At 30.5% G+C, this 9,011-nt stretch overlaps 1 pseudogene; it reads right to left on the bottom strand.

The window, feature by feature from the left end:
* Positions 1-739: 739 nt before the first annotated feature.
* LOC110801376 (1-aminocyclopropane-1-carboxylate oxidase homolog 1-like) lies at positions 740-7,674 on the bottom strand (annotated as a pseudogene).
* Between the last annotated feature and the right edge of the window lie 1,337 nt (positions 7,675-9,011).

Below are 9,011 nucleotides of genomic sequence, written 5' to 3'. Positions count from 1 at the left end.
ATATTATATCATCTAGGATAACTACGTTATCCTCAATATACTCCCCCCGTCCCTTAATATTCGCCCCAATTTGACCGGCACATAGTTTTAGAAAATTTAATTTACTTATTAATTTATTTAGTGACAATTAAGAATGGGGCATTTTTTTTTACTATACTTAGTGTGAAATGTGTCAAATAAAAGGCTGGGAGGGCATGGGGGTGGGTGAAGTTGAATTTTTTAATGTTTTTTATGAAGTAAAAATATATATGGATCCATGGTTAAGTGAGAGAAATGAAATAATATTAGTAAACTATGTCATTTTGAAAAAGGAAAATTTGTAATTATTAATCCAACCTTTGCCCGGTTTTCTTTAATTAAGCCTACCTATGCGATATTTCTAAATAATCCAACCTTTATGATCCAATATTAAAATTTGATATTTTGAATATACATATCGAGACGAATCTAACAAGATCTCACATGATAATGCATGTTTTGATGTATATAATAATGTATACTAGGTTAGATCCCGTGCATGGACGAATAACCTAAAATTATTTGACCTACTTTTTCATACTATGGAGTAATATATATTTGACTGAAATATTTCTCCCTAAAGTTACTGCATCATTAATAAATTTTAAACATACTTATTTAATCATCATTCAGACTTATGGATTATGTAAACCACGCCCATTTCTTTCTCGCCCACCCCCAATCCCGACTTCCATCCTACTACTTATTACATATTTTATACTTGATGACCAAAATATTCGATATACAACTATGCTGATGTGATCGAAATATTTAGTAAATATATTTGTCATTATTAATATACCTGTTTGACTAAAATATTACAAAAAATAGTTATTATATGGCATATATTATTTCCATAATCTTTAAACAAATATTTTTTCCATACATAAACAGATAACAAAAAAGGATAGAAAATAAAAAAAAATAGAGATTTTTTAGGAAAAATATCTTTAGCGGAAAAATTTCACACAAAAAAGTAACACGTGCCACTTTTAATGTCCGTTTTATTATAATGTAAAAGATGTATGGTCAAAGTTTTCATTATGCGTTGCTATGCATTTTAAAATGTAAAGAACTTAGAAATGGATCGAGGTAGTATAATATTAGTTCCACAGGAACAGGCTTGATCATATCTTGAAATAGTCAAGGGCAGGGCTTCCATCTTGACCTTTGTTGAAGTAATGGCCAAGATATTGCTCGATTTTCTTCGGAGAGTAACTCCTTAATTGGACCAAAAATTCTTGGATTGGTAGGGCGTGGCTTGAAAAATGCTGCCATTGAAATTCTTGGACCAACTATATTTGCTTTCACCTTATGGTACACACTCTTTATCTTATCGTTTGTAATCAACTGCATATTAATAAATTACATTAGAAAATAACACGTGTCATTAACGTAATAAAAGTCTTTATCAAATTTTCAATTGCGTTTGGCCAGATACAATTAACAATTATTATATTTTGGTCAAAATGAAAATAAACTAGTACCACATACTCTCTCTGTCCTGGAATACTCGCAACGTTTTGACTTTTTGCACCATTCTCATAATTCACTTTGACCCTATTTTATTTCTAGTATATGAAAATAAGTGTTAGTATATATAGTATATTGTTGACTTCATATATATTTTTTCAAAGTATTAATATTTTATAAGTTTTTATAATATGTAGTTACAGTTATTGATAGTCAAAGGTGTGCATTGATAAGCGTGTCCAGTCAAAATAGTGCGAGTATTCCGAACGGAGGGAGTATAACAACTTCATGCCTCTTGTATATATGCTTGTCGCACGTACTACTTCTTCCATCTTTATTTGTATGCTCATAAAATAATATTGTTTTCTTTCATAAACTTGTACTTTGTTTTTTTTTTATTACTCGCAACATTTTGACCTTTCACACTATTATACTTTGACTGTTATTGGTGATTTATATGTAGGATAAAACATAGTCCTTTGTGATCTTGTTAGATCTGTATCTATGTGTATTTTCATAATATCAACTTTTTATAAGTTTTGCTTAAAGAGAGTTAAATATATTATATATATCAAAGTTATGCATTGACCTACATAAAAGTGACCAACATTGCGAGTAAGTATCATATAGTACCTATAACTTCCCTCGATAAATCGAAAATATCAACTGGCTTCTTGACAATAAAACTTTCCATGGAGTAAAGTTACTGTCATATTTAGTCTAATGACTTATGGCCAAAGAACAAGAATATGATAATTTGATTGGAAAATTGCTAATTAGTCAATGCACACCTTATTACCTTAATTAGTACATGTTTGATGGAAATTTGTTAATTAGTCAATGCACACCTTATTACCTTAATTAGTACATGTTTGATGGAAATTTGTTAATTAGTCAATGCACACCTTATTACCTTAGTACATGTTTGATGGTTGCACTAATAAATTCGGAAGACTTTAACATAGTCTTTCCGTGGCACCAATGAGTTACTTGATTATAACCGATAAATAATAAACATTGTCACGTGTTATCAGTGTATCAAATATAAGGTGTATATAAAATTATTATTAAGGAAAAACATCGTGGAATTTAAAGTTACCTGAAGAAGATCTCCTGTATTGATGACAAGAGCACCAGGGACATGAGGAACATGAACCAGTTGATTTTGGTGCCAAACTTGAAGACCACCAACTTGGTCTTGTATGAGGACGGTTAGCACATCGTTATCGGCGTGTTTGCCGAACCCAATGGCTAACTCCGGCTCAGGGCACGGTGGGTAGTAATGTCCCAATAACATCAATTCTTCACCACAATCCATGTCTTTCAAGTGATTTGGGCTTAGCCCCAAAGCTCCTGATATTAGTTCAAACAAAGTGTGGCACAACTTCGTCACTTGCTTAGAGTACTCTAACGTTATATCCCTGCAACACGAGTACGGTCTTAGGCTAAATAAAATTTTAGAACCCTTTATATAAATAAGAAATTGTACTTTAATTTTTAATTTATTTTCAGTTAAAAATATTGTTACTATCTATATAATATACTAAAAGAGAGGAAATCAATGTAGTGATGACAAATGTCACTCATTGATTGGCCTCTCTTATAGATATTAAAAAAATTAAAAAATTAAATAAAATACTTGATGCTATAATTATTTTGTTAGATTTTACCTTGAAAAAAATATTTGATTCCCTTTTCCTTAAAATAAAAAAGATTACAATCTGTACATAGAGAATATTTTTAAAATTATAAATCTTTTTTATATTTTGTAACAAATATAACCAATATAAGAATAATAAGATTATCTTTTTTATATTTGGTAACAAATATAAGATTATCTTTTTATAAAAAATTAATCCATTGTACGGAGTACATAGTATAACTTTTATAAAAATTTAAAAGTAGTCAATTTATTTGTATTTCGTACTTACATAATTCGAATACAAATAACTTAGCAAATCAATCAAGTGAGAATAAGAATGTATTAAAAAAATTACAATAGTACTCTACAATATTTTAACAACCAAATGCGATAATTATAACCGTCAGTGATTGTACTATTTTATACGTAGTATATTTAGCAACTAAATTCGATAATTATCACCACTGTTAATAGTAATATTGTACTACTTTCAAAAAAATATGTAACGTCTTTAAACATGAGAAAAATTAATTGTATAACCTAATATATCTACTATTTTACTACATAATTCCTAAATTTTTTAGATGCAACTATTTGATTTTTACATTAGCTGTTATATTCACACATACCTCCATTTTTTTCTGTTTTTTTGTGATTATTAATATTTTATGTTGAACATAGTCATGTACTCCGTAACATTTTGTTGGATTTTTCTAAATACTTACATAATACTACTGTTTTTTAAAATAAGTTTTACTAAATAATAATTTAAGATATTAATAGTTGAATTTATTTTTAACAACTGTGAAAATAAAGTGGTTTATCCAAAAAAATATGGAAGAAGTCGTAAAGAAGAAAAATGATGCGCGACTAACACGTAATACTCTCTACTTTAAAAAACTTCCTCAAATATTTTAGGCTGACAAATGACTTATATTTTAGTCAATTTTTAACAAACATATGTATATGGAGTACTATACTAAAAGAGAGGCAATGTGGAGCTAACAAATACCGCTCTGATTTGCCTCTTTTATAATATTGGTGAATGATGACTAACATATGATAAAATATTATATAATTTGTATATATTTCACCTAAAATCTTATATTTACTTATGGTAATAGTTGATTAAACGAATTACTTATTTACTCATGTCCATAAATTTCTTAATTTAAATCTATATACTCCGTACTATGCTAAAAGAGAGGCAAATTGATGTAGAGGTGACAAATGTCACTCTATGATTTCTCTCTCTTATAACATATATAATGACTAATTGTAAGTGCTATCAAGTTTTGTTTAGATATTGTGCCATATACTTAGTACGGACATGTTCGAACGTTCCTTTAATATAGAAAATCTTATAATAATTTAACTTGGACTATCAATTATATTATTATAAAACTATCAATATTTTAATAATTTGTGTCATATAATGAATAAAGATATGCATAATAAAAGTTAACTATTGATTTAATGTATTTAATAAGGTTGTCTCAAACATTTTATAGGTCTCATTATTGTAATATTTTTATACGGTGCACGAATAATAATTTATTCGCTTATATTATTGAAGTCTTAAGAGCATGTTGATTGAAGTTTTGAATAATATATCGAAATCAACTATGTCCAAAGTCATAAGATTTAGATGATTAAACTTCCATATTATTAATATATTTGCAATAACAAAATAAGTTTTATGTATTAATGTAAATGGTTGCAATATCACTAAATTTTGTGCAAAAAAATATTAATATATGTAAATGGTGAATCACACTTGATGATGGGGCGAGTTTGGATTTTAGATTGGTCGGGTGACAAAGTTAAACATAGATGATTGACTAATGTTGACTAACAAAAAAAGATATTTAGTGGATGGGTATAAGAATAACATGTAACCACCTTGGTGATGGGGCGAGTTTGGATTTTAGATTGGTCGTACGACAAAGTTAAACATAGATGATTGACTAATGTTGACTAACAAAAAGAGATATTTGGTTGATGGGTATAAGAATAACATGTAACCACCTTGGTGATAGGGTAAGTTTGAATTGATCGAATTTAAGAACACTCACCAATCCTATTTATGTATGTCACTTTTAAATACAACTTTTTCAATATTATAACTAATACAATTAATTTTAAAACTTCGTAATAAACTTAAGTCTATATATTTAAAATTTAGTTGAAAGGAAATTTGGATTATTTATTGAATATAGGGATGTCATATTGTCAGTGGGGAGGGTCTTTTGGGAGATCTCTCTGTGCATCCGCCTTAATTGGGCGGCAATGGACGAAAGTTTATTGTTTAATGGGGTCAACAAATGAGTCGTTAATCTTTCATCTAACTTACATATTATAGATTGTACCCGTCTGAGTCGTTAATCTTTCATCTAACTTACATATTATAATGTTTTGTTTATTTACTCAGTAACTCTAATCAGACAAACGAATTTTCAGAGGCTCCATAATAGAGTTTTAAAATTCAAACTCTCTTACCAAAAAAAAAGTCGAGTTTAGGGGTGGGTGTGGATACATGGGGATGGGGGTGATGAAAAGGTGATGGATTTTATATTGTACCTCTCGAGACGGGGGTTGAGAGGGGTGGGTATCCTTCTTATCGTGGATGGGAGGATGAAGATGAGAATTGTAGGTGGGTGCGGGTGTGCAAGTCTTCCCCCGCCTCAAAGTCATCTCTAGCTCAATAAAGTACATGGTCTAGATAGATGTTAAGTGGCCGGGTAATCAGGTTGACGAGTGACTGTGCAAGTATTAAGTGAGTATTAATAACGAAGTGAAAGACGGGTAAGATAACTTACGCTTGACACAAGTGGTGAATGAGAATGGAAATAATTTTATCTATGTACCTTTATTTGTTTTAATTGTTTTAATAAGCAAGACACCGAATGAGCAATAACAATTTATCCATTATTAATCATTTTTTATTTGAAGAATATCTATAAACTCTATATTGATCATAATTGTCTATATAGCAGATTTCATAATAATTTATGTTTAGATTATAAATCGTGCATCGCACGGGTATTATACTAGTTGTATAAACTAAAAGGAAGGAGGGGAAAACAAAAAAAAATAGCGAACTACTAAAACTATTATCAAAAAATTGTTTAAGAGAAAATGTTACTCCTGCTTCCGTACCCCATAAAAAAAAAGTTAAAGAATCTAACAAAATTTATAAAATGGAAGACATTCTGCGCATTATAAAAAACCAAAGATGAAAAAGTAAAGAAGATTTATAGAAGTAATAAAAAAAGCGATCAACAACGTAATATCTTACTCTGTATGTGTATATGTTAATACAAAAAATTGTATTTTTAATGACAACCTAATAACGACAGGTTAAAATTTCATCGTAAAAGGCTTTCGCGACGGGGTTAACAACTAAACAAAGATAAGAACAAATCAATGAACATTGGCCTTTAGAGACGGAATTTTACGTCGTTAATGATACAATTTCTTATGTGCACAGTTGTCATATACCACTATGTGTAAGTTTGTTACTAATAAAGTAATAATATTAATAGCCACTTTGGACTTTTCAAATTTTTAGGGCCCTTCCAACATTGGGCCTTACGCAGGCGTATTCCTCTTCTATCGGATTGAGTCTAACATTAATTGTTAGAAAGGTATGTAACATAGTAATTGACACGTTTAACAACATAGGTAGTAACTCTCTAAATTTCTACTCCCTTCGTCCAGGATTACTTGACCTGTTTTTCTTATCGGGCCGTCCCTTAATACTTGACCTGTTTCTAAAAATGAAAATATTCTAACAATATTATATTATTTCTCACTCCACCCCTATTAACCCACCTACCCCCTACTCCATACAAAAAATAATTAAAAATTCAACCCCTACTCCGTCCCAACCCCACCCCTTTACACATTTTCCACTAACTACATTAAAATAATACCCCACTATCAACTACTACCTATTAAATTAAATAAGTCAATTCAAGTCCCTTAAACTCTGTGCCGGTCAAACCGGGTCGAGTATTCCGGGACGGAGGGAGTAGATAGTAATTGACAAATTTCCAAAAACATAATAAACATACCTGCATGCAAGTGGTAATTCCTCGGGTTGAGGAGGATCGGGGGACATGAAAAGGGTGATTGTATCCCTCCAATTAGTAACGGGTCCTGTGTACAAATAATAGTTAGAAAAATACACACATTTCTAACCAGTATACTCTCGGCTATAGTATTGTTTCTTGACCTCGGGGTCTTCCTCATGGAACTTACGCACCCCATCCACAACACCGTCTATGATGTCTTGAGGGTTCATGCTCGGGCCGATTGTGGTCTAAGTTATTGACGAACATACAAGGGACCTTAGACAAACCGGAATCAACAAGTCCCTTAACACCTAGTTTTGATTCATCAAAGGATTTTAGCTCACTTTTTCGGTCATGTTGGTCTTTCGTTGAGGTTGTGGCTTGTGTTGGGCTCATTTTCTCTTGAGTTTTATTTTGAGAAAATTAGTAAGTGTAATGAGATAGATGATTGTTTAAGTTGTAGTGCATCCATTTTATAGACGAGCAAAGTATATCCAAATTAATAAGTCATATTATATTATAATAGTGATGTATTCAGATTCAAAATTTTAGGAATGGTGTCACAATTGACCGCAAACTAAACAAAAACAAAAATAAGCATACAAATCAAAGTAAACAACATAGAAAATTCACATAATACATGGTTGTTCTTTTTACACTTTATTTCTTGTAATGTCGGTATCATGATATGTCATTTCACATGGAGTTCTTTAGATACATATCCAAGTCATACAATGATACAATCATTCCATGATTTCAAAATTGGTAGATCATATTCAATACACTATTTCGACGCCCGTCAATTTAGTTTGTGTAAAAAAATAACCTGAACCTTATTATTGTAACCTAAAATGATATACATTCGTCTAAATTAAATATGTGATATGTATAATTAATACGAAAAAATAGTTTACCATAAAACTATTTATTTCTTAAGGGTTTGCAGCACAAAAATAAAATAGAGAAGGAAAAAACAAGGGGTATAAATGTATACTCCGTCTGTATTTATTTAAGAGATACACTTGGCCGGACACGAGTATTAAGAAAAAGAATTGAATGAAATAAAATAATAAAGCAAATGGGGTTGGGTAGATATTTTAATTAGTAAACAAGTACGGACCATGTCATTTTGTGGGGTGGGAGGTGAGGTGGATTTATGAAATTATTTGTTTAATAGGATGGTGGGTCATAAGGTAAATTAGATGTATTATTTAATTAGATGGTGGAGTTGATAAGTTACTAAAAATGGAAAGTGTATCTTTTAAATAAATAAGGTCGAAAAAGACAAGTGTATCCCTTAAATAAATACGGAGGAAGTAATATTGATATGCCAATCAACCCAACTACCCAAGGTCCAAGATATACGGGGGTGTATAGGGGAGGTTGAAAAAAAAATTAAAAAGTACTCCCTCCGTCCCTTAATACTCGACCTGTTTTGACTTTTTGCACTATTCACATAATTCACTTTGACCTTATTTATTTCTAGTATATGAAAAGAAATGTTAGTATATAATATATTGTTTGATTCATTTTACTATATATTTTCAAAATATTAATATTTTTATAAGTTTTTATAATATGTAGTTAAAGAAATTGGTGGTCAAAGTTTTCACTACAAGAATTTGTATCTTTAACGGCAACTTAATTACGACGGGTCAAAAATCCCGTCGCAAAAGCCTTTTGCGACGGGGCTAACAACCAAACAATGACGGGAATAACTGTCGCAAATGTCTTTTACGACGGGTTTACGACGGATTTACGACGGGATTTCTATTAACGACGGCCCCCTTTTATGACGGGTT

The sequence above is a fragment of the Spinacia oleracea genome, chromosome 3, assembly GCF_020520425.1.
Source record: "Spinacia oleracea cultivar Varoflay chromosome 3, BTI_SOV_V1, whole genome shotgun sequence".
Classification (NCBI taxonomy): Eukaryota; Viridiplantae; Streptophyta; class Magnoliopsida; order Caryophyllales; family Amaranthaceae; genus Spinacia; species Spinacia oleracea.
Note: the sequence above shows the minus strand (reverse complement) of the source record. Positions and strands in the feature narration are given on the sequence as shown.